The following is a 22,185-nucleotide window of genomic DNA, read 5'->3' on the forward strand; positions in this document are numbered from 1 at the left end:
GAGTGGTAGTTTGGAGAGCTCGGCGACGCCTTGTTGCTTCTTAGCTAGCTCGGCGTTGGTGCTGCTGTCCTCGGTATTACTGAGCTCGATGGGCCTAGGGAAATGCCTGGACAGCTGTCGGTAGATGCGAACAGAGGGACCTTGTCCCAGGTCGTCGGCCAGCACTTCGAACCGGTTTTTTGCGAGTGGAGGTCCGAACTGCGAACACTGAGTTGATATGGGCCTAACCGGATGGGAAGCCCCTGACCTAACTGCAGGCCGCAAAACGGGGGTAGGGGGTCTTTCCTTTCTTCCATGAGATGATACCGAGGTCTCTCCTCGACGGGAAGGAAGTTCGCTTCGGCGGTGAGGTTTGGTTGGCTATGCAGCTGAATGCCGAGGAGGGAGTGAAGGAAACTGTTGATAATAGTGGTATTGGGAAACCTGGTGCAACACTTGCTGCTGGTGAAACTGGAGTTGCTGGAACTGTTGCATCTGAGCCTGCATGGATCGCATGCACTGCATCAGATCCTCAAGCTGATCTTGGCTGGCCACTGGAGGGAGGATGGTGGGTTCAGTGAAGGTTGTTCCGACTGTAGAGGGAAGTGGAACAGTCACGGGTGCCATCATCTGAGGCACATTTAAACTAGGAGCCCCATCCGCAAAGAGGGGGACGGTGAACTGTCTGATGCAGACGATGGGTAACTGGGGTTGTTCCTCAAGGGTGTTTCGGCGCCCAGCATTGCTAGAGGAAGCCATGGGTGTCGGTGATGCTGATGAGTTCTTTGGAGAAAGTTGCACATAATTTAAAGGAAGTCCTTTTGAAGCATTCCCACAAACGACGCCAAATGATGCTACATGATCTGGGCACTCCTAGCTGGCTGAAACTTGGCTCTTAGCTGTGACAGACGACACTTGAGATAAAGAGGAACGTGAAGGGTTCCCAAGGAGCTCTCCCAGCGGGAACACTCCGATGGCTAAGTTAGAATTTTGAGGAGAACTCAAGGAAAACACAGAGAGAGTTAAGAGTGCTGAAAGTGCTAACTTCAATACCTTTGCTTTGCGAGGGTCGGGGTCCTCTTATACCGGAGCTCAGTCACGTCAGGCGTAACCGCCACTGCCCTAGCCGTTACTGCCAGGGCTGAGATGGCGGGTGCAGGTTGTTGCTGCAGGGTACGGACCCGTCAGGCGTGCCATGCTTTTCAGAGATGACAGGCATGACGCCGCCTAGCGAGAGACGTGGGTGCTGCCACCAAATCCGGCAGGTACGGATGTCAGGCGGATCTTCCCTACAGGTTGCCGAGCTACTTTGCACCGAACTGCCTGGGGCTGAGTTACCTTGCTCCAAGGTGCCGAGGTACCCCGAGGTGCTCACACTGGAGGCGAACCTTAAGCAAGTAAGAACAGGAGTGTCGACAGTGCTGTCCCGAGGTACTTCTCCCTTGGGACACTTAGCCAAAATCTGGGGTGCTCCCTTCTTAGGAAGGGAGAGTTCAGAGCCCCTTAGGAGGAGCTCAGGTCTCAGGGGGAGCTCGGGCCCCTTTGCACGGAGGGAGCTCGGGGCGCTCCACCCTTAGGCTTGGGGTGAGCTGGGCCTTGCCTCTCGGCGAGTTGTCACACTCGCCGAGCCGTTCAACCGGGCCTCGAAAGCTTGTAATGCCGAATTGTCACTTATGCCAGGTCATGCCCACGTGTCCCCATGCTACGAGGTTGGGCCAAATCACCCTACATTAAGAATCATAGAACAAGAAGCATAAGCCAAACCCAAAATGACAAGGATCGGATGGTGGAGATGACAGAATCAATGATGAAAATGATAGTGATAGTTCAGGACCCAAAAGCCTCAATGTTTACTTGAAAAAGCATAATGAAGGCCAACTTAGTGCTTATTAGGAGTTCGAGCTCGAACCTTATAAAATAATCTCAAACTTGATACTATTCGGCTCGACTCCGCTCGAATCCACCCCTATATAAAACTTAGGCGATACCACAATAGTTTGTGCCACCCTTTTCAGCCAAAGAGGTTTGTCTATATGGTCATATGGATGTAAGTTGAGATAGACAAGCTCCCCAACCTGGAATTCCACCACTTTGTATCTTTTATCATAATTGGCTTTCATCCATGATTTTGCTCGCATAAGCTTGGCATTGCGATTTTTGATGATAGTATCCCTTTGAGATAGTTGTTGATATAGTGCCTCTACTACTGTTGAGCTTGGCTAGCTCATAAAACAATATTGATGGTGGGTCACGTCCATACAAGGCTTTAATAGGAGTCATGCCCGTTGCACTATGAAATGCAGATTTGTACCAAAATTCTGCACATGGCATTCACTAAGCCCATGTCTTTGGATTTAACTACAAGAAATATGACATTTAACTACGGACAAAACCATGGCTAAAGGTGAAAAAAATCGTAGCTATAGACTTATAGCTATGGTTTAGCTACGGACAGAAAACCGTAGCCTATGTTTGTGTGGCTATAGTCTACAGTTATGGTCAATTAATCCGTGGATACCGTAGCTATGGTATTTGTTCATAGCTAAAGGGTGAACACAAACTATATAAGCCTTTAGCCACGGGTTAAACCGTAGCTAAAAGATGCATATACCTACAGTTTTTAAATTGTTTGTAGTTTACATACCCAAATCTATAACCACAGATTTTTATAAAACCGTAACTATAATTCTTCTATTTATACCTACGGTTTGCTACAAAACCATAGCTAAATATACTAACCTATAACGACGGTTTTTTTACTAAAACCAAAGTTAAGTACTCTAACCTATAGCTACGGTTTCTTGACAAACTGTGGCTAAAAGATGCAATAAATGCTCACAATTTCTTGGAAAACCATAGCTAATTGTTTTCAATCTATATAAAAACTGTGACTATATTGCAAATAAAATAGTAAAATAATGACAATTAGGACTGTCATGGTGCCACCTTAAAGCAGCACCTATTTTATTCATACATCACATAAAAACTATATAATAACTTCTAGCAAATACTTATATTATTGTAATAATTCAATATGTGCCATATAATTTGAATACATCCATTGTTCTACCAAAAAAATACATCCATTGTTTAAAATGTATTACAAATGTCAAGTTTCCCTCAATACATATTAAAGTCTACATGACTTTCAAAAAAAATAGAGAAATTTTAAATATAAAAGAATTATCCATTGTCTTCAGCTATGCTTTAAGAATCACTTGGTGCATCTTTAACCTTCAAAGAAAAAAAAAAAAAAAAGAAGAATGATTACTTTGATGATCTAATTAAATATGCAATATACAATGAAAAAATGTGAAGAAAGATAGGTAACAAAATCCACTAGTATTTTGTTTAATGCAAGATAAATTTTGACATAAACTATCTCAGAATATTTCAGGAGTAATGCTTTCTTATCTATCTTTCAAGCATCTTTCATTTTCAAATTGGTTTTCAACGAATTATTCTTTTCATTGATTGTGAAGTCATCACTACTTGCAATTAGGAAGTGCTCTACACATGAGGGAATAATTTTAAACATAATCCCACTATTCAAAAGAGCAAGCACAAGAATAAAAGGAATTAAGAATAAAGCCATATGTTTCAGCTGAGTCACATATGTTTCTTCATACAGTTCTCACACAGAGGAAAAAAATAAAAAACTGAGAATGAAAAGATACAACCAATAACATCATGAAGTAAGCTTAATAACAATTGAGGTAAATCTCGTCACAGTTAATGCTTCTATTTGAGTATATCTGCAACTCAAAACTTACTTTATAATTTCCTACGGATCCCTCAATATTTGTTTACTCCTTGTAGATTTTTGTTTTCGGTAAAACAATTAATTCTCAAACTTGATTTTTATTTATGGCTTCACACCATATCATGTGCTTCCATAACATCTTCAAAGACAATAGAATCATTAAAAATCAAGAAAATCAGCATATAAGGGATTATTTATTTAAATGTAATAGTCCATTAATCCTTATGAGGGGAATATTTTCCTTAAAATCACTCTCTTTTTGAATTTGTACAAGAATGACCATGACTAGGACATCCAAAATAGTCCATCCTCCCTGATGTTTATTTTCTAGGGACACAACATCTTTCACTCTCCATTAATACAATAGTCTCATCAAAATGTGTAACCTTTGTTGATTTCACTATATGATTAGTATATAAAGGTACACTCAATTCTATTGTTATCGAACTTGCTTCTTTGTTGGAAAAATAAATAAATAAATAAACAGGTTGGAGATATATTCTCCATTATTTCTCTTCAAGAGATTTTATTTTTCTCCTTGGCATTTTATTTTGTATTTTATCTAATCAGATTTTTCTTTAATCAAGTACACATATGCAAGTCTAGAATAACCATTGATAAACACCATAGTATACACCCTTTCCCCATGAGTTTTTTCATTCAAATAGCCACACTCATTTGAAAGGATAATAGATAATGATTCTTTTGATATCTTTCCTTTCTTAAAAAGGGGTTTAATTAATTTTCGCTAAGACATGGTTCACAAGATTAATAATGCATTCCCATTTTGGGCATTCAATTATTATAACTTATTCTTTCTATTTTATATTTATATGCAAGAGTCCCAATAGGCATTTTCATCTATATCACAAATACAATGAGCATCTACTTTATTAATAAACAAAATATTTATTCCCACTATCCTTGTCCAACATGAACTAATATGGATGGTAATTTCCCTCTTAGTTTTTCTTCGTATTTTAAACTGCAAGATTATGATTTATACTCCTAATTTTACACTTCTAAGGAGTAAAATGTATCTTTATGATCTAGGAACTAAAGAGTGATTTTCCAAATAAGGACTAATCAATAGATGTCTGAATAGTTCAGGAACTATGTTGCAGTTATAGCACAATTGAGCATCACTCAACAAATTTTCAAAAGGTCATGTATTAATACTAATAAAAAAAGGTTCACAAAGGCGGGACGAGTTCAGGACTCGGCATAAACCTATGATGAGCTTTGAGTCTGTACAAGCTTGCAATGAACTCAAAGCCTAAAACAAGCTTGCGATGAGCTCGAGACCATTGCAAACCTACAATAGACCCAAAGCCATAATACTAAAGACAATATCAGAGCCATCACAAACATGCGATGAGCATAAAGTCATTGCGAGGTTGCAATGAGCACGAGCCACCGTGAGTCTGCAATGTGCTCAAGTCCATTGCAGGCTAGAAGCGAACAAAGAAACACGTGCTTCACCAACACCGTACATGACAAAATGCCTAGTAGGGTTAGAAAATACATGTAAAATTAGTATCGATGTCATCTGTGCCACGTCAGTCTAAGAGGTTCACAAAAGAAAATAGCATATGTGTATTATAAGAATCCTCAAGCGAAAGGAAACCTCGTCCTTGGGATATCTCATAAGACACATAACGAAACCCTAGCAGTGCTCCCTAACAACCGACACCAAATCAAAGATTCCTTTTTCTAATGGGAATTAAACACTTTTAACTCCTTCCTTTCAGGACTTCGGGATCTCTCCTTATAAATATAGGTCTAACTCATAACGAGAACATCATTCTATCATTCCATCATTCTACCATCTCAGAGTCCTTCAAGGAAACCCCGTACATAGTCTTACCACCACACTCACAGGAAGGATCCAATAATGTGGGCCTAGCAACCCAAACATTTTTTATTAATTATAAAATAGGCTCTTGAAATTTGCAAGTACCAAATAGTTTTAAGTAGAAAGTTCACTAGATGTCTCTACAACTTCTTGGGTTTCATGGAATTAGGTAACCATGGCAAAAATAGATCCAATTTTTCATTTCTTTATTCAATTCAACACCATGTTTTTCCCTTTGAGACAACAGACTAATTTCAATCCAAAACACTAGGCCTTTGTGAAGTTGATCAAATAGGTGAAAATGATTTTGAAGTTTGTTTTTCCTGCTTTTCATTGTGCCTAAAAAGAAATTGCCATGATTTATGGTCCATTTGGTTCGTAGTTGGAATCAGAATCAGAATCGGAATCGAAATCCTTCGGAATCGGAATTGGAATGGTCAATTCCCATAATCTGTTTGGTTCAGATAGGAATGAGAATGAGAATTAAAATCAGTAAGAATGGAATTTCATTCCCAAGGGAGGGGCAAGGAATGGCCATTCCGATTCCGATTCCAGACTCTTATTCCTACAAACCAAACGGACTCTTAGTATTGAAAACAAATAACCATGATTTGTTGGTGACTCTTGACAGATCAAATTGAAAGCAGAATATTATTCACCAATAGTCAGAGCACGAACAAGATCCATCAGTGAAGTGGTGGAAACGATTGCAATCTCTGATGATCATCAATCTATTGTAGTACTTAGAGACCATCTTCATAAAGACATGGCAGTCATCACAAATACGAAGATTTTTTACAATACGAATAGGAGTTCCAGGATCGGTGCTTAAAAGTCCAAAAGCAACAGCCAACTTCTCGCTGTGATGCACAAGTGCTTGCTCCTTTTCATTGACATCCACATCATGCAGTGCAGAAGATGTCCTTGGGAAATACCCTTCACTCTTCAGTCTTGCAATCATACCATCCAACATGTCATAAATCTCTTTGCAGCGGGGATGAGCTCTATCCCCTGCAAAGAATTCATAGGCAACGCTATCCACCTCTATTGAGCTACATCCAGGCTTTTTAGTTACCCCCCTATGTCTCATTATCTTTCGCATCTTTGCAGCTTCGTCCCACTTACCAGCCTTAGAGTATATATTTGATAGAAGGACATAATTTGCACAACTTTGAGGCTCCAATTCTAAAAGATGAAGTGCTGCTTCTTCTGCTAATTTGAGATTTCCATGTATCCTGCAAGAACTAAGGAGAGTAGCCCACACCACCGGATGTGGCTCCATGGGCATGTTCTTGATGACTTGATGTGCTTCCTCTAAATGGCCAGCACGACCTAAGAGATCAACCACACACCCAAAATGTTCCACTCTCGGTGTCAACCCAAATTCTTCATTCATCAATGCAAAATATTTCATTCCAGTGTCCACCAAACCTACATGACTACAAGCCTTCAACAGCCCCACAAATGTGACATTGTTAGGCTTGATCCTCCTGCTTCTCATATAGCTGAAAACCTCAAATGCTTCCTTCGCCTTTCCATGCATAGCCAGTACCTCGATCATTGTGCTACACAAGAAGGTATCCTTCTCTACCGAACTACTGAAAATCCGCTTTGCATCCTCCACACTCCCACATTTACCGTACATGTCGATCAATGCAGTGTTTACATAAACATCCATCTTGATTCGGCTCCTACGTATATAAGCATGCACCCATCGTCCCTGATCTAAAGCTCCCAAATGTGCACAAGCCGGAAGTATTGCGACAACTGTGACTTCGTTGGGTTTAATGTCTGACAGCAGCATCATTCGAAACAACCCCAACGCTTTCGAGAACTGTCGACTGTGCACGTAACAAGTTATCAGCACATTCCAGGACACCACGTTTCTCTTGGGCATTTCATCGAAAAGTCTCCTCGCGGCCTCACATTTACCAAGCTTTGCGTAACCCGAGATCATTGCGTTCCAAGAGATAATATCTCTCCCCGGCATTTCGTCAAACAGGCATTGGGCGGTTTCCAAATCATCACATTTGTTATACATGTCGAGCAGAGTATTCCACGACGAGACATTACGCACGGGCATTGCATCAAAAAGCTCCCTCGCCCTAGTAAACTCCCCACACTTAACGTAGCCGGCAATCATTGTGTTCCAACAGATAATATCTCTATCGCTAATTCTGTCAAATATCAGGCGCCCGTGGTTGGAGAAACCACAAGCGCAGTACATATCGATGAGTGCAGTCCGAACGATGACCCTCAAATCAAAACCCGTTTTAATAACAAGACCGTGCAATTCTTTACCTATCCCGATCTTCCTTAAACTGGAAACCGATCTCAGGACAACAGGAAACGTGAAAGAATCGCAGGTGACGGAACGGACACGCATCATGGAGTAGAGGCGGAGCGCTTCGTCATGGTCTCCGGTTTCAGAGTATCGTTTGATCATGGCGTTGTAGAAGAAGAGTTTCGGCTGATCAATTGCGTCAAAGATTCGACGAGCATAGTGCATGGAATCTGAAAGGGAGCAGCACAATAGGAGCTGCCCAACGACGAGATCGTTTCGAGTGAGACCGGTTTTGATGATGTGTGCATGGAGGGCTCTGAGTTGAGGGGGTGTTCTTGGGGATTTGAGACAAGACAACGTCCATTCCTCCGTGGACTTTAGGGTCGACCATGAATTCCAACTTTGAGGTAGGGAAGTGAATATGGTTGAAGGGGCCAATGCATTGGCCATTTCAGTTAATAGTTATCACCTGCGGCGGATTTCAGCTCATTCAATCCCTCCTCCTCCACAAGGCCCATTCGTTACCATCGCTCTCAGTCTCAGATGAGATAACTACAAAACGAAAAACAAAATGGATTTCCTGCTCGAATGGGAATTGTTTAGAGAAGAGAAAATACTAAACGATCATCGCTGATGGGGGCGATGGGTGGTTTGGTCCCGAATGCTATCATCAATTACAGAACGAACAGTGCTCCAACATAACAGTTAGAAAAGATTCTCACGATAGGTGCGTTCGGAATCCGATACAATATGGCACGAACAGTGTTCCGACTTCCTGCTCTTTCCCTTTTTCCATTTCGAGCATCCGGAATTCTGGATAAATTGTTCTAGGGTAAATTGATGAAACCTCCCCTGAAGCTTCTCTTTATTTCTGATACATCCCATGACATTCGATAATTTCAACCACCTCCCCTGAATTTTGCGACTGATTATGAAAGTGATTTATTATCCAAATTTATCTTTTATATCAATCACTCCAACGTAAAACTATAACTTTAAATTCTCTTTTTTAGTATTATTGTTTTTTTAGAAATAAATCTTAATACTAATTGCATAATTATTTTGGATATTTTTATCCTTTCTCAGTGGATTATAACAAAAGGTCTATTTGTAATTATGTCAAAAGTTTAAGAGAGATAATTGCAATTACCAAACTTTAAAGAAGGTTTCATAAAAGGTTAAAAACTTCAAGGGAGATAAATACAAATATCCTTGCAGCCAATTAAGGGATGGCTCAATTGATATGTTAATTGGTTCGTTCCACGGCCCTCATACTATTAAAATGGTCTAGGTTGACTTAACAACAACAAAGCCTTGTTATTGACCCTCGTGATTAATGAATAAATTCTGTAATTTTTTGTTTTTTAATAAGTTTATTTATTTGAGAATGACAAGAGCTTAAAAAAGCACATTAAAATCTATAAGTGAAACATCTTTCAAGTAAAATAGTGGATTTGAGACTCTTTCAAGACATTGTTCATTGTCTTCTTCAAAAGGGTAATTTTTTATTTTTGAAATATTACAAATCGCATATGACATCATGTGAGTTAGATAACTAACAAACTACAAATCGCAGGTACTAAATTTATAATTTTCGGGAGTTAAAGTACTACAATGGCATGTTTTGAAGTTTGGGTACTAAAGTGAAGCAGTCCCAAAGTACAAGGTAGTAATCTAGAATTTACCCTTAATAATAATAATAATAATAATAATAATAATAATAATAATAATATATAAACAGTTGTATGCGTCAAAATTCATATGAAATAAAATTGGACAAATTAGTGAAACTAGGTTAACAAAAAAAAAAGGAAAAGACTATTTTATCCATCATTTTTCTTTAAATTTTCAAAGATTATTTTATATTTTGTATCTTTCTTATCTCTTTGAATTCCAGAAAAACAAAAGAGAAGCAACAGAAAAAACCCTAGATCAGTAGAAAAAATGTAGCACCAACAACCAAATTTCGATTCCAACACCATCCTACTTCTTTATTTATTGTTCATTTTTCCCATCAACAACAACCGTGAAACTCAAAAAGAAAACTTCAACAAATTCGGATTTTGGCTGTTTCATATAGATCCAACACCAAAACAAGCAACTAACACGAATAACCACCGAAACCAACTACTCCAACTTCAACCAAAAATCCTCCCCATTTCTACCTCTTTGCCATTCACACGGCCCCACAAATCCTATTTACAATGTTATACATCAAAGCGAAGAGAGTTTTTTCTGTAATTTCCGAAACAGAAAAGAAGATCGAAAGAACTAGGAAAAGGGAAAAGAATGCGAAACAAAAGAGAAAGGGAGTGAAAGGCGAAAACAATTGATTCTTAACCCAAAAAGTTGAACAGTTTTCTAGTTGGTGATCAAAACAAATCATCATTTTCAGTTCTAAAACGTGTTTATTGCTAAGTGAGAATTAAAAAGGCATGGTATGCCCCTCTATGGAATTGCTCTGTTTACTCTTTGGGTGACAATTTCGGCCCCGGATTTATTTGAATTTGTACAAAGTACAAACAACATTGTTTTCCATGGGTTTAGAGTTTCCATACCCACAATTGCTAAGTGAGAATTAAATGGTTAGAGACTTTCCACAGCCACTATTTAGGTTTGAAAATTTGAAGAATAATGAAGGGAAAAATCCACACAAAAGAGTAACTTTGGGTTTTAAAAAAATTATATGGCGTGTGGGGTCACATGTGAATGGATTGTGATAGAATGCTAAGGGTAAGGGAGGATTTAGTTAATTGTCAAAAATCTTAGGGGTACTTAAATCAATTTCCAAACAGTAGGGGTGAGTAAGTCAATTTCCTAAAACTTAGGAGTAGTTCAAAAAAATTTGCCCAATAAAATTTTAAGATTTTTTTTTTAATTTCATGTTTATCTTGTTAATTTATTTTAACTTTCTCATTAATTTTTCAATCTTTCTAAAAAAATTGTGCTGCCCATAGCCTAGATTGCGGCCTAACACGACATAAACCTACTTGCACTTAGGGGTGTTAATGGACAAGTTTTGTGTTGGACTCCGTCCAAATCAAAATCCATTTGGATGGATTGGACGGACCAATAAGACATATTGAATTTGGATGGATTGGATAGACCAATATGACATATTGGATTGGACCTAATCCGTCCATAATGAATTTATATTGGATTGAACCAATATCTGGTCCATCGATAGAAGATAATGATGGAGCGCAATCCAGTCAGTCCTAGTTGTCAACGATCTTGCCTCTGACTAGAGCAAGAGGTGCCTGAAATGGGGAAAAAAGCGAGTAGTCTCCGGGGAGGAACCCGGGGAGAGTGCTCCAAAGCTCAAGTTAGTATTTTCGCAAAGGCAAGATAAAAAACTAGATGGCACAAAGTTATCACATACCTCCATTCTTGGGGGGAAGAGGGACTTTTATAACCACTTCACGCACTCATTCCCAAGCTCCTATCAGGTTGGGTATCATTACCTCTGCACTTCTGTTAGTTCGGGTGTCGTCACCTCTGATGGGGCAGACAACCACCACAACTCTCTTTGTCGGAGCCGTCTCTGTAACTAGAGGTGGCGGTGGCAGGTGGCCGTTGAAGTGCGACTGTCAAGCGTCAAATCCTAAGTCAGTCAAGCGCGCCGCCTCAGGTACGGTTGTTCAGTTCGGCAGCCTGGAGACGAAGTGCTGGAGTGGTATGCAAGGTGAAGTTTTGAATTCGGATAGAAGTGTGGCCCAAACTGCCCTGGGGTGGGCCAGTTCGGGATGTTGCCCTTTGCGCTCCTCATAAGGCTCGGGGTCAGAGGGAGAGTTCGGGCTCCTTTTGGGGAGTTCGGACCGCTAGTTCCTCCTCTCGAAGCTCACGCCTTAAGCGCACTGCCGTGCCGAGCTGTCGCTCCTGCCAAGTCACCCTCGGTTGCTTCCACATGTTGGGTGGCCAAGAGGTCGGGCCAAATCTTCCTCCATCAATTACCCCCCACTCCTCGCGCTAAGGGTCTTGCCCTATCGCGGGGAGTTCGCGAGGTAACGGGTGGATTTGATCCGTACTTCAAACCGGCTGGCTAATGGCATGAAGTGTAAATCAAGAGATTCCTGGATTCCTCGAGTGCCAAAAAGTCAGAAAATGCACCAATCCGTCTTTAAATGTTGGGAGACGTGATGGCGGGCATTATTTCAAATTCAAAAAACACGCCACTGCTGCCTTCAATGCTGGGAGACGTGCGCCGGTGCCACTTCAGTTTCCAAAGGCGTGCGACCAATCATGTCTCAGTCTTAGGAGGCGTGCGGTTAGCTTGATCGTGAGCCATTGGATTTGCTTCGATCAGAGTCATCGGTTTTCGGTCACTGTGGGTATAAATAGTGAGGGACCCCCAATCGCTTTCCATCGCCATTCTCCTGCGTTCGCTTCTTGAGCTCGCATCCAAGTTTAGCTCGCGTCAACCTTCCGTAGTTTGTTAGCTTTTTCCAGGTGAGTCAGTACTTTCTTCCTGGTTTTCCTTTCCTCCCAATGTCTAGCTCGGACAGCTTAGACAGCTTCTTGAGGGGGTCAGATGCAAGTTCCACGAACCGAGCTGCAGCCCCCGACAACCTTAGCGTGCTCGATGTTGAGCTCGAGGGAGAGCTCGAGGAAGAGTTTGAACCTGTATGCCGAGTCACCTCGGGTAGTTTCGCATCCTCCTCCCGTCGAGGTCAGACGTTAGACAAGTTCAGGTCCTCAACCATGACGCCTAAGGGGCTTTACTCCCTTATCACACAGTTCAACCTGCCCGGGGAGTATACTTACTTTATACCCTCGAGCAACTTCCCTTGGTAACACGGTTCGGACGAGATTATGATATTCTGGGAGCAGCTCATCGCCGGGTTGCGCCTACCTTTCCACCCTCTTATCGTCGAGGTTATGAACAACTTCAGCATCGCCGTCGGTCAGCTCCACCCAAACTCTATCCGCAATTTAGTTGGGACTATCTCCCTCTTTTGGAAAAACATTTTTCCTTTAGACCTAGAGATCTTCTTTTCTATTCTCATGCTTAAGAAGCAAATGGGTCCCTTTCCCAGGCGTAGGTGGGCGTACTACCTGTCTCCTTGCCTGGGGTTCAAGCTTTTACACGATCTTCCCAACAAGGTCCCGGCGTGGAAACGGGACTACTTCGTGCTACGAAGTGCAACAGGGTGGTCGTTCCAAACCAAGTGGGGGTTGGCTGCCCCTGACCCCGATGTTACGCTAGATAGGGAGACAACGAAGAGCCTCCGGGACTGGGCCCGGCTCTGGCTAAAATGCCACCATTATCTGACGGAGGCCAAGCTCATCCAGGCTGGCCTGAGTTCGGGTAGGTTCCTTGCTCAGAGGCTTGCCTTTGTTTTGCTTTCCATTCTTTCATTTTCCTGATGCCGAGCTCTTTTTGCAAGTGCGATGGATGCAGAAAAGACTCACGGTGGGAACCTATTTCATGCCATGAAGAGGAGGAAGCGAGTCGCCAAACAGACTCGTGCCGAACTGCCCCGAGATGCAGAGCCCGAGGTACCGAGCTCTCCACCAATGGATCCGCCCAGGGAGCCCGTGATGGCCCCTCCAGTACAAGAAGCAGCAGGGGCCCCTTACGCCGAGGCTGCTTATACCCGGGCTGGGCCTTCAGGCTCGGGAGGCCAAGGCGAGTTCAGGAGCGTGCTGTCGCCGAACCATGCTCTTCAAAAAAGTAGGGAGGCCGTTTACCCTGAGGAGGTCGCGGCGTGGACCGGGCTTCTTTGAACCACGACTTCTTGTCGGGCTCCTTTTCATTACCTTTCTCGCTATTGCTCTTTTAGCATTGTCGTTATTTTTCCTTTTGGTAGGTGAACTCCTCCATCCATGCTTTAGCGGCCCAAGCGGAAAGGAGCTCAAGGCAGGCACGAACTCCGAAGAGGCTTCCCGTGCTGCACAGGCCAGGCTGGCGAGGTATCAGAGAGACACCTAGGCCATTGGAGTGGTGGTGAAGCACATGGCGGACCTGAGGCTGGACTTGCAACATCAGGTCAAATACCTTCAGGAGGATATTAGGGAGAGGACTGAGATCTTTTCTCAGGGCATCGAGGATGCCAAGAAGAAGGCCGTCGATAACTATATCACCTCGCCGCACTTTGACGACCTGATGGTGAGCTCGTACAGAAGGGGCTTTAAACTGAGCTGGTGGATGATCAAGAATACGTACCCCGAGCTCGACATCAGCGCCATAACTACTTCGCGCATTACTCAAGAGATGGCCAATGCGGCTGATGGTGAACCGGATTCTGAGGATGAGGCAAGACCTTCGGGTATTATTGAAGTGCCTTCCGAGGGCGAGGAAGATGTACCTCTGGGCCTGTGAGCTTGCTTCTGATTTTTTTTTTTTTTTTTTTTTTTTTTGGAATGTACGTAGAATATTCTGCAATGAAATGTCCTCCTTTTGGTTAAGTGTTGTTCTGTCACCCTCTCTTTTTTCCGAACTGACTATATTGTCGAACTGACTATATTGCCGAATTGACTATATGCCTCTGATGATGAGATGCTGAGGTCCTTATCAACTCGTTGTTAGCACTTTGCTTGTCAGCTTGGTGTTAGCATTTTGCCTTATGGTTCTGAGGTCCTTGTTAGCTCAACATTCTAGTCCTTAGGCTCTGGTAGCAACTCCTAGTCCACTTCGCTTGGTGATTTATAGGTAGTATCGCCTTAAGTTGACGACGTTCCATGCCCGGGGTACTTGTTTTCTCTCTAGGGTTTCAAGCTCGTATGCTCCCCTGAATGTTTTCTTTACTCGGTAGGGTCTTTCCCAGTTCGGTCTGAGTTTGCCAATGTCGAGCTCGGGTGCCATGATCTTATGGAGGACCAGGTCGCCGACACGGAAGTTCCGCTTTTTTACTGGCATTGTAGTACCGAGCTACTCTTTGCTGGTAAGCTACGGTCCGGATGTACACGAGGTCTCTTACCTCGTCGAGTAGATCAAGGTTGGTACGTAGCTCGTCTCCATTTGTCTGATCGTCGTATGCTTCTAGTCGCAATGTGGGTACTTCAATCTCTGCCGATATTACTGCTTCGATGTCGTAGGTGAGGTTAAAGGGGGTCTCCCCCATGGCGGTTTTCTCCGTAGTTCAGTGGGCCCATAGAACAATAGGTAGCTCATCCGCCCACAGCCCTTTAGCTCAGTCTAGTCGCACTTTCAGCCCGCGGAGGATAGCTCTGTTCATAACTTCTACTTGCCCATTTGCTTGCGGGTGCACGACCGATGTGAAATTCTGTCGAATCCCCATACCTTGGCACCATTCTTGAAATTTGATGTCTTCGAATTGCTTGCCATTATCGGAGATCAGGACCTGAGGTAACCCGAAGCAGCATACTATGTTCTTCCAAAAGAAGTTCTGAATGTTTCAAGCTGTGATTGTCGTGAGAGGTTCGGCTTCTACCCACTTTGTGAAGTAATCCACCGCCACTACTAGGAACATCCTCCCACCTATTGCTGGCGGGAATGGTCCTAGTAGGTCAATGCCCCATTGTGCAAAGGGCCATGGACTAGTGAGATACTTGAGGTCGGTGGCAGGCTGATGGTGGATATTGGCATGCTTCTGACACTTGTTGCATTTTCTAACGAGCTCAATGGCCTCTGCCTTCATCGTTGGCCAGTAGAACCCTTGTCGAAGTGCCTTCTGGGTGAGGGCTCTGTCCCCCAAGTGTCCGCCGCACAGACCTTCATGAGTGTCATGGAGTATGAGCTCAACTTCGGTAGATCGCAAGCAACGCAAGTAGGGGAGAGTGTAGGATCGTCGATACAGTCGTTCGTCTATTATGACATATTTGGCTGCCTGGCGCTGCACCCTTTTGGCTGAGTTGCAATCTGCAGGGAGGGTCCCATCTAGCAAGAAGCATGCGAGTGGGTCGATCCAGCTCGACTCTGCTTCAAGGACAGGAGCAACTTCCTCTGCCCCCCAAGAATGCTAGGCCGAGGTAAGTCCTCTATGTACACGGTTCTCATGGCATTGTGACTGGTGCTGGCTAACCGGGACAGGGCGTCAGCCTCAGTGTTCTCTGACCTAAGGATTTGCTTGATGAAGTGTGACCAGAAGTTGAGCAGAGCATTCTTTACCTTTGCCAAGTAGGCGATCATAGTTAGCTCGCGTGCTTCGTATTTTCTCATAACCTGGTTGACCACAAGCTGGGAATCGCTGTAGATAACTATGTGTTTTGCTCTTACCTCTTGCGCTAGGGCCAGCCCGGCTATCAATGCCCCGTACTCCGCCTCGTTGTTGGATGTTGCGAACTCAAAGTGTAGCATGTATTCTAATTCCTTGCCACCCGGGCCGCGCAGGATTATTCTGACCTCGCTGCCCTGTTGGTTCAAGGAGCCATCTACGTGAAGGATCCAGGGCTCCTCATCCCAGTTCGCGTTTGGCCTATCTAGGAGAGATGCCACCCTAGTTGCTACCTCACGGGGTTTGGACTATTGGCTTGGGAGCTCCGGGCTCACCCAAACTAGGGATCTGGGGCTCAACCGGCCTGGGGACATCGGAGTTGAACGTGCACTCAGCGATGAAATCTGCCAAGGCATGGGCCTTAATAGCAGTTTGTGGCTTATACTGGAGGTCATGCTCGCTGAGCTCGATGGCCCACTTCGTCAACCGACCGGAAACCTCGGGCTTGAGTAAGACTTGCCTCAGAGATTTGTCAGTCAAGACGATGACAATGTGAGCTTGGAAATATGGACGGAGTTTCCGAGCTGCAATTATCAATGCGTATGCAAACTTTTCTATCTGTGGGTATCTTGTCTCTGCTCCCTACAAAATTTTACTAACATAATAGATGGGTCATTGGACCCGATCTACTTCTTTTATTAGTACCGAATTGACCACCTCGTCGCTTGCCGAGAGGTACAGTTCTAAGACATCGCCCTCCTCGGGCCTGGTTAAGATCGGCACACTAGCGAGGTATTTCTTTAGCTCGCCGAACGCGAGCTGGAAGTCCTGGGTCCATTCGAACCCTTTGCCTTTAATTGCCTTAAAGAAAGGTAGGCAGCAGTCTGCTGACTTTGACATAAAGCGGCCCAAGGCAGCTATGCAGCCATTTAACCTTTGGACCTCCAATTTCCGTGGCGGTCTCATGTCTATGATTGCCTTAATCTTGTCCAGGTTGGCCTCAATGTCGCGTCGGTTAACGATGTGCCCTAGGAACTTGCCCAATGTGACACCGAAGATACATTTGTTCGGATTTAGTCTCATGTTGAATTGTCTCAAGATTTGAAATACCGAACACAAATCGTGTATTAATTCATGTGAGAATTGTGTCTTGACGACCATGTCGTCTACATAGCACTCTATCTTCGTGCCAATTAAGGGTTGAAATAGCTTATTCACAAGCCTTTGGAAGGTTGTCCCAGCATTTTTTAATCCGAAGGGCATAACCTTGTAGCAGTATAGGCCGAATGAGCTCTTTTCCTCATCGGCCGAATCCATTCAGATTTGGTTGTAGCCCGAATAGGCATCGAAGAAGCTCAACAACTCGTGCCCCGAGGTCACGTCTACCAAGCAGTCAATTCTGGGCAGTGGGAAGCAGTCTTTTGGGTAGGCCCGTATCAGGTCGGTGTAGTCGACGCACATGCGCCACTTGTCGTTGGCCTTCTTTACCAGAACGGGGTTGGCTACCCAAGTCGGGTAATGGACTTCTCTTACGAAGTCGGCTGCAAGAAGCTTCGCAACCTCCTCGTCAACTGCTTTCCATCGCTCCAGGGCTAGGTTGCGTTTCTTCTGTCTAACAGGCCTAACTTCAGGATCAGTATTAAGTTTGTGAGTTATAAGGCTAGGGTCAATACCGGGCATATCGGCCACGGACCATGCAAAAATATCTAAATTTTGAAGTATGAAACTTACCAGTTCGGATCGTAGAGGTTCTTGGACAGAAGCACCGATCTATAGCGTCCGAGCTGGGTCCGCAACTGAAGTTGGGATCACGACCATTTCTTCTATGGGCGCAGCTCGTTCTTCGCCTTGCTCCGTAGGCCGCTCCAGCTCGAGGTCGTCGACTACCTTGGTTTTTCCCTTCAGGGCGGCAACATAGCACTTGCGGGACTTGAGCTAGTCGCCCCGCACTACTCTCACACCGAAGTCTATAGGAAACTTCATTGCCAAGTAGTAGGTGGAGACCACTACCCGTAGGACATGAGTGATTGGCCGCCCTATTATGGCCTTGTATGGGGAGAGGGTCGCGACCACTAGGAAATCGTAGTTGAGTCTGACCATACAGGGCCATGTGTCGACCTCCACAGGTACTGTCACTTTCCCGAGGGGCCTGACTTCCTCTCCGTTGAAGCCCACCAGAGGAGTGTTTGCGGGCTTCAACTCACTTCTCCGCAACTAAAGCTGGTCAAACGCCGACTTGAAGAGAATGTCCGTCGAGCTGCCTAAATCAATAAGCACGCGCCTGACTTCGAAGTCGTCGATCCTTAGTTTTATGACAAGCACATCATCGTGGGGGTAGTGGACCCCTCGCGCATCGTCTTCTGTGAAGAAAATCGGTTCCTCCATCTTCGGCCTCTTCGGAGGGTTCTGCTCTTCTCGGGCAGCTTCACGAACTGACGCCCAGGCCGCTACCAAAGTACAACCCGCTACTACCGAACCTCCCACTATCACGTGGATGGTTCCCCGAACTGGCCTCTCTTCCGGAAGTTATCTTTGCGACTGTTCGGCTGGCTTGCTGCTAGACTCGGGAGCATCCTTACCGTGCTCCCCTTGCCGACCTACCTTATTATTATTATTATTATTATTATTATTATTATTATTATTATTATTATTATTATTATTATTATTATTATTATTATTATGTTGTTGTTGTTGTTGTTGTTGTTGTTGTTGTTGTTGTTGTTGTTGTTGTTGTTGTTGTTGTTGTTGTTGTTGTTGTTGTTGTTGTTGTTGTTGTTGTGGTTGTTGTTGTTGTTGTTGTTGTTGTTGTTGTTGTTGTTGTACAAAATTTCTTAAGTACCCGCGACGAATGAGTTCCTCTATCTCGTCGCAGAGATTATTACAATGTTCAGTACTGTGACCGTGGTCTCTATGGAAATTGTAGTACAAGTTATTGTTCCTCTCGTTTGGGTTCCCTTTTAGGCGAGGTGACCACTTTACGTACGGGGGCGTCTTTGATCATCATCAAGATCTCAACCCGCTTCGTGTTTAAGGGTGTGTAGTCTGTCCGACCTGCCATGGGAGTTCGAAACGGCTGGTTTGGTTTCGGCGCTCGAGCTGGATCCTTCCAGTTGTCTCCTTGATTGGGGAGTTCTTCTCTCTTCCTTTTTTCAAACCCGCCCCCAGTCCTTTGGATGATCTCCTCCTCCGTTCGCATGAACTTGTCCGCGAGCTTAAGGAACTCAGCAATGGTCGCGAGCTAGTTGGCCACTATGTGCCACTTGAACTCCTTGTGTGTCACCCCCATCTTGGCCACCACGAGCTGAACTGCAGGGTCCAGGCGTGGGATTTGTAGGCATGCGTCGTTAAACCGCTTGATGTAGCTGCGGATGGGCTCCCCTTCCTTCTGGACCATGCCGAGGAGGCTCTCCTCGGTTCGGGGGCACCGCTTGCTGGTGACGAAGTGCGCGGTGAAGACCTGCACGAACTGGGCCCAACTCCTTATTGACCCGAGGGCCAGGTTCTTGTACCAGTAAGAGTCATTCCTCTGAAGGTGGTAGTGAAGGATACGCACATACAGGACTTGCTGGCCCTAACCAGGTGTATATGGGACTGGAAGGCATCGACATGGTCACTGGGGTCAAAGGACCCATCATACTTGTCGAGTGGGGGGAGTTTGAAGTCTCTGGGCATAGGAACTGCAAGGAGTTCTGATGACAGGGGGAAGGGACGGAGAGGATAGGGGCAGCCTTTACCTCATCCAAGCTCGCTTCTTCTTCACCTCGGAGCTCGGGCAGGATGCGGGTTGCAGTTTGGCGGCTTCACCGGCAGCGCCTCTGTTGCTTGGAAGGCCCAGCGTTGGCACTACTTGCCTTGGTGTTCCCGAGCTCGATGGGCTTGGACTATTGGAGGTAGTTCGCGGCTAAGGCGTTGAATCGGTTTTTGGTGTGTAGGGGCCCACCCTGAGAGCGCTGAGGTGATGCTGACTTGATGGATCGGGTTTCTAGTCCGCCGGCGCGTGGCGAGGCGGGGGCAGCCGCTCCCTCTCTCCTATCGGGGGATGAAGCCTGGCTTCTAGAGGGGCTCCGAGACTGGGAGGCCCGAGCTTGGGAAACCTCCTGGTGGGGGTGTTGAGGTGGGAGCTGCGGCTGACTTTGAGGCAGTTGGGGGAACTACTGCTGGTAGTGGTATTGGGATACATGGTGCAGCATCTGCTGCTAGTGGATTTGTTGTTGAAGTTGCTGCATTTGGGCTTGGATGGCCCGCATGCCATGCACTAGGTCATCGAGCTAGTTCTGGCTAGTTAACGGGGGAACAATGGTTGGTTCAACAAAGGTGGTTCCAACTGAGGGAGGAAAGGGGACGTTTATGGCGGGAAGATTTACGGGCGCCACTGTTCGTGGCGCATTCAAGCTGGGGATCCCATCCACCGAAAGGGGGATGGTGAACTGTTTGATGCACACCACGGGGACTTGAAGTTGTTCCCCAGTGGCGTTCATCTTCGTGCTACGTCTGACATTGCTAGAAGAAGCCATGGGTGTTGGGGTTTTTTGGAAAAAGGGTGCTATGAAAGTTTTAGAGGGAGGCTTTTAGAAGCATTCCCACAGACGATGCCAATTTATGGAGCGCAATCCAGTCGGTCCTAATTGTCAACGATCTTGCCTCTGACTGGAGCAAGAGGTGCCTGAAATGGGGAAGAAAGCAAGTAGTCTTCGGGGAGGAACCTGGCGAGAGTGCTCCGAAGCTCAAGTTAGTATTTTCGCAAAGGCAAGATAAAAAACCAGATGGCGCAAAGTTATCACGTACCTCCATTCTTGGGGGGAAGAGGGCCTTTTATAACCACTTCACGCACTCACTCCCAAGCTCATGTCAAGTTGGGTATCATTACCTCTGCACTTCTGCCAGTTCGGGTGTCGTCAGCTCTGCTGGGGCAGAACACCGCCACTGTTCTCTTTGTCGGAGCCATCTCTATAACTGGAGGTGGCCGTTGAAGTGCGACTGTCAAGTGTCAGATCATAAGTCAGTCAGGCATGCCGCCTCAGGTACGGTTGTTCAGTTCGGCGGCCTGGAGACGAAGTGCCGGAGTGGTGTGCGAGGTGAAGTCTTGAGTTCGGATAGAAGTGTGGCCCGAACTGCCCTGGGGTGGGCCAGTTCGGGTTGTTGCCCTTTGCGCTCCTCGTAAGGCTCAGGGTCAGAGGGAGAGTTTGGGCTCCTTTTGGGGGCTCGGACCGCTAGTTCCTCCTCTTGGAGCTCGCGCCTTGAGCGCACTGCCGTGCCGAGCTGTCGCTCCTGCCAGGTCACCCTCGATTGTTTCCACGTGTTGGGTGGCCAAGAGGCCGAGCCAAATCTTCCTCCATCAGATAAGAACATAGGTATCAATGGACCAGGTTCGAGTTGAAACCAATCTAAATTAATAGGAATTTGAACAGATTGGACATTCACTGGACCGGTCCAAAATATTCATTGGACTGGATTAGACCAGGTCCATTTGTAATGCACTTACGTTGAACTGGACCAGATTGGACCAAATCCAGTTCAATTGACACCCCTACTTGCACTAGTACTACAGATCATGCCGAGCTTCCATTTTGAGGGGTTTCAGGCCAGGAAGGCATAGCCCACCCAAGCCTACATGTAGACATGGCATGACCCACTACAGGTGGGTCATTACACCTCTAATGGTTTCTTCTTCAATTTTTTCCCAAAGAATTGATTTTTGTAATTTGTCGATATTATTCAAATTGATCTTAGGGAAGCAAAAGGATCGCATTAGAAATTGAGAGATCATTCCAACATTAACTTTCAAGAGTGTTCCTCTACGTAAAATATAGGCAATTTTATTTCCAACCACCAAGTTCAAGGCAAATTCTTTACCCCACTTTACTAAAGTGATATTTAGGGTTTTCAATGGGTCAGTTCTGTCAAACTATACGAACCAAATCAATTATCTTTGTTATAGTCCATGCTTTTTCTAGATTAATAATCGGGTCAATTTAAGTTATTGCTTGTCTCGAATCAATTATATATATATTATACGTTTAGGTTATTATTTAAATAAACATATAGTTTTCAAAATAATCAAATTTACCGGGTAAAACCCGATAGGACCTAACTATTAATTGGGATGGTTTTGAATCCGTTATTTTGTCCTGATTAATAATCGCTTCGGGACTAGTTATTCCTTTGCTATCAATGAAAGGACCCCCTG

At 44.8% G+C, this 22,185-nt stretch overlaps 1 pseudogene across 1 annotated transcript; it reads right to left on the reverse strand.

Annotated features, from left to right (window-relative positions):
* Positions 1 to 6,219: 6,219 nt before the first annotated feature.
* LOC148874744 (pentatricopeptide repeat-containing protein At3g62890 pseudogene) lies at positions 6,220 to 8,742 on the reverse strand (annotated as a pseudogene). Its single transcript, XR_016098512.1, has one exon. The product of XR_016098512.1 is annotated as a pentatricopeptide repeat-containing protein At3g62890 pseudogene (transcript).
* Positions 8,743 to 22,185: the final 13,443 nt, after the last annotated feature.

This window comes from Nelumbo lutea, chromosome 1, assembly GCF_056320005.1.
Source record: "Nelumbo lutea isolate HS-2025 chromosome 1, American lotus-T2T, whole genome shotgun sequence".
Classification (NCBI taxonomy): domain Eukaryota; kingdom Viridiplantae; phylum Streptophyta; class Magnoliopsida; order Proteales; family Nelumbonaceae; genus Nelumbo; species Nelumbo lutea.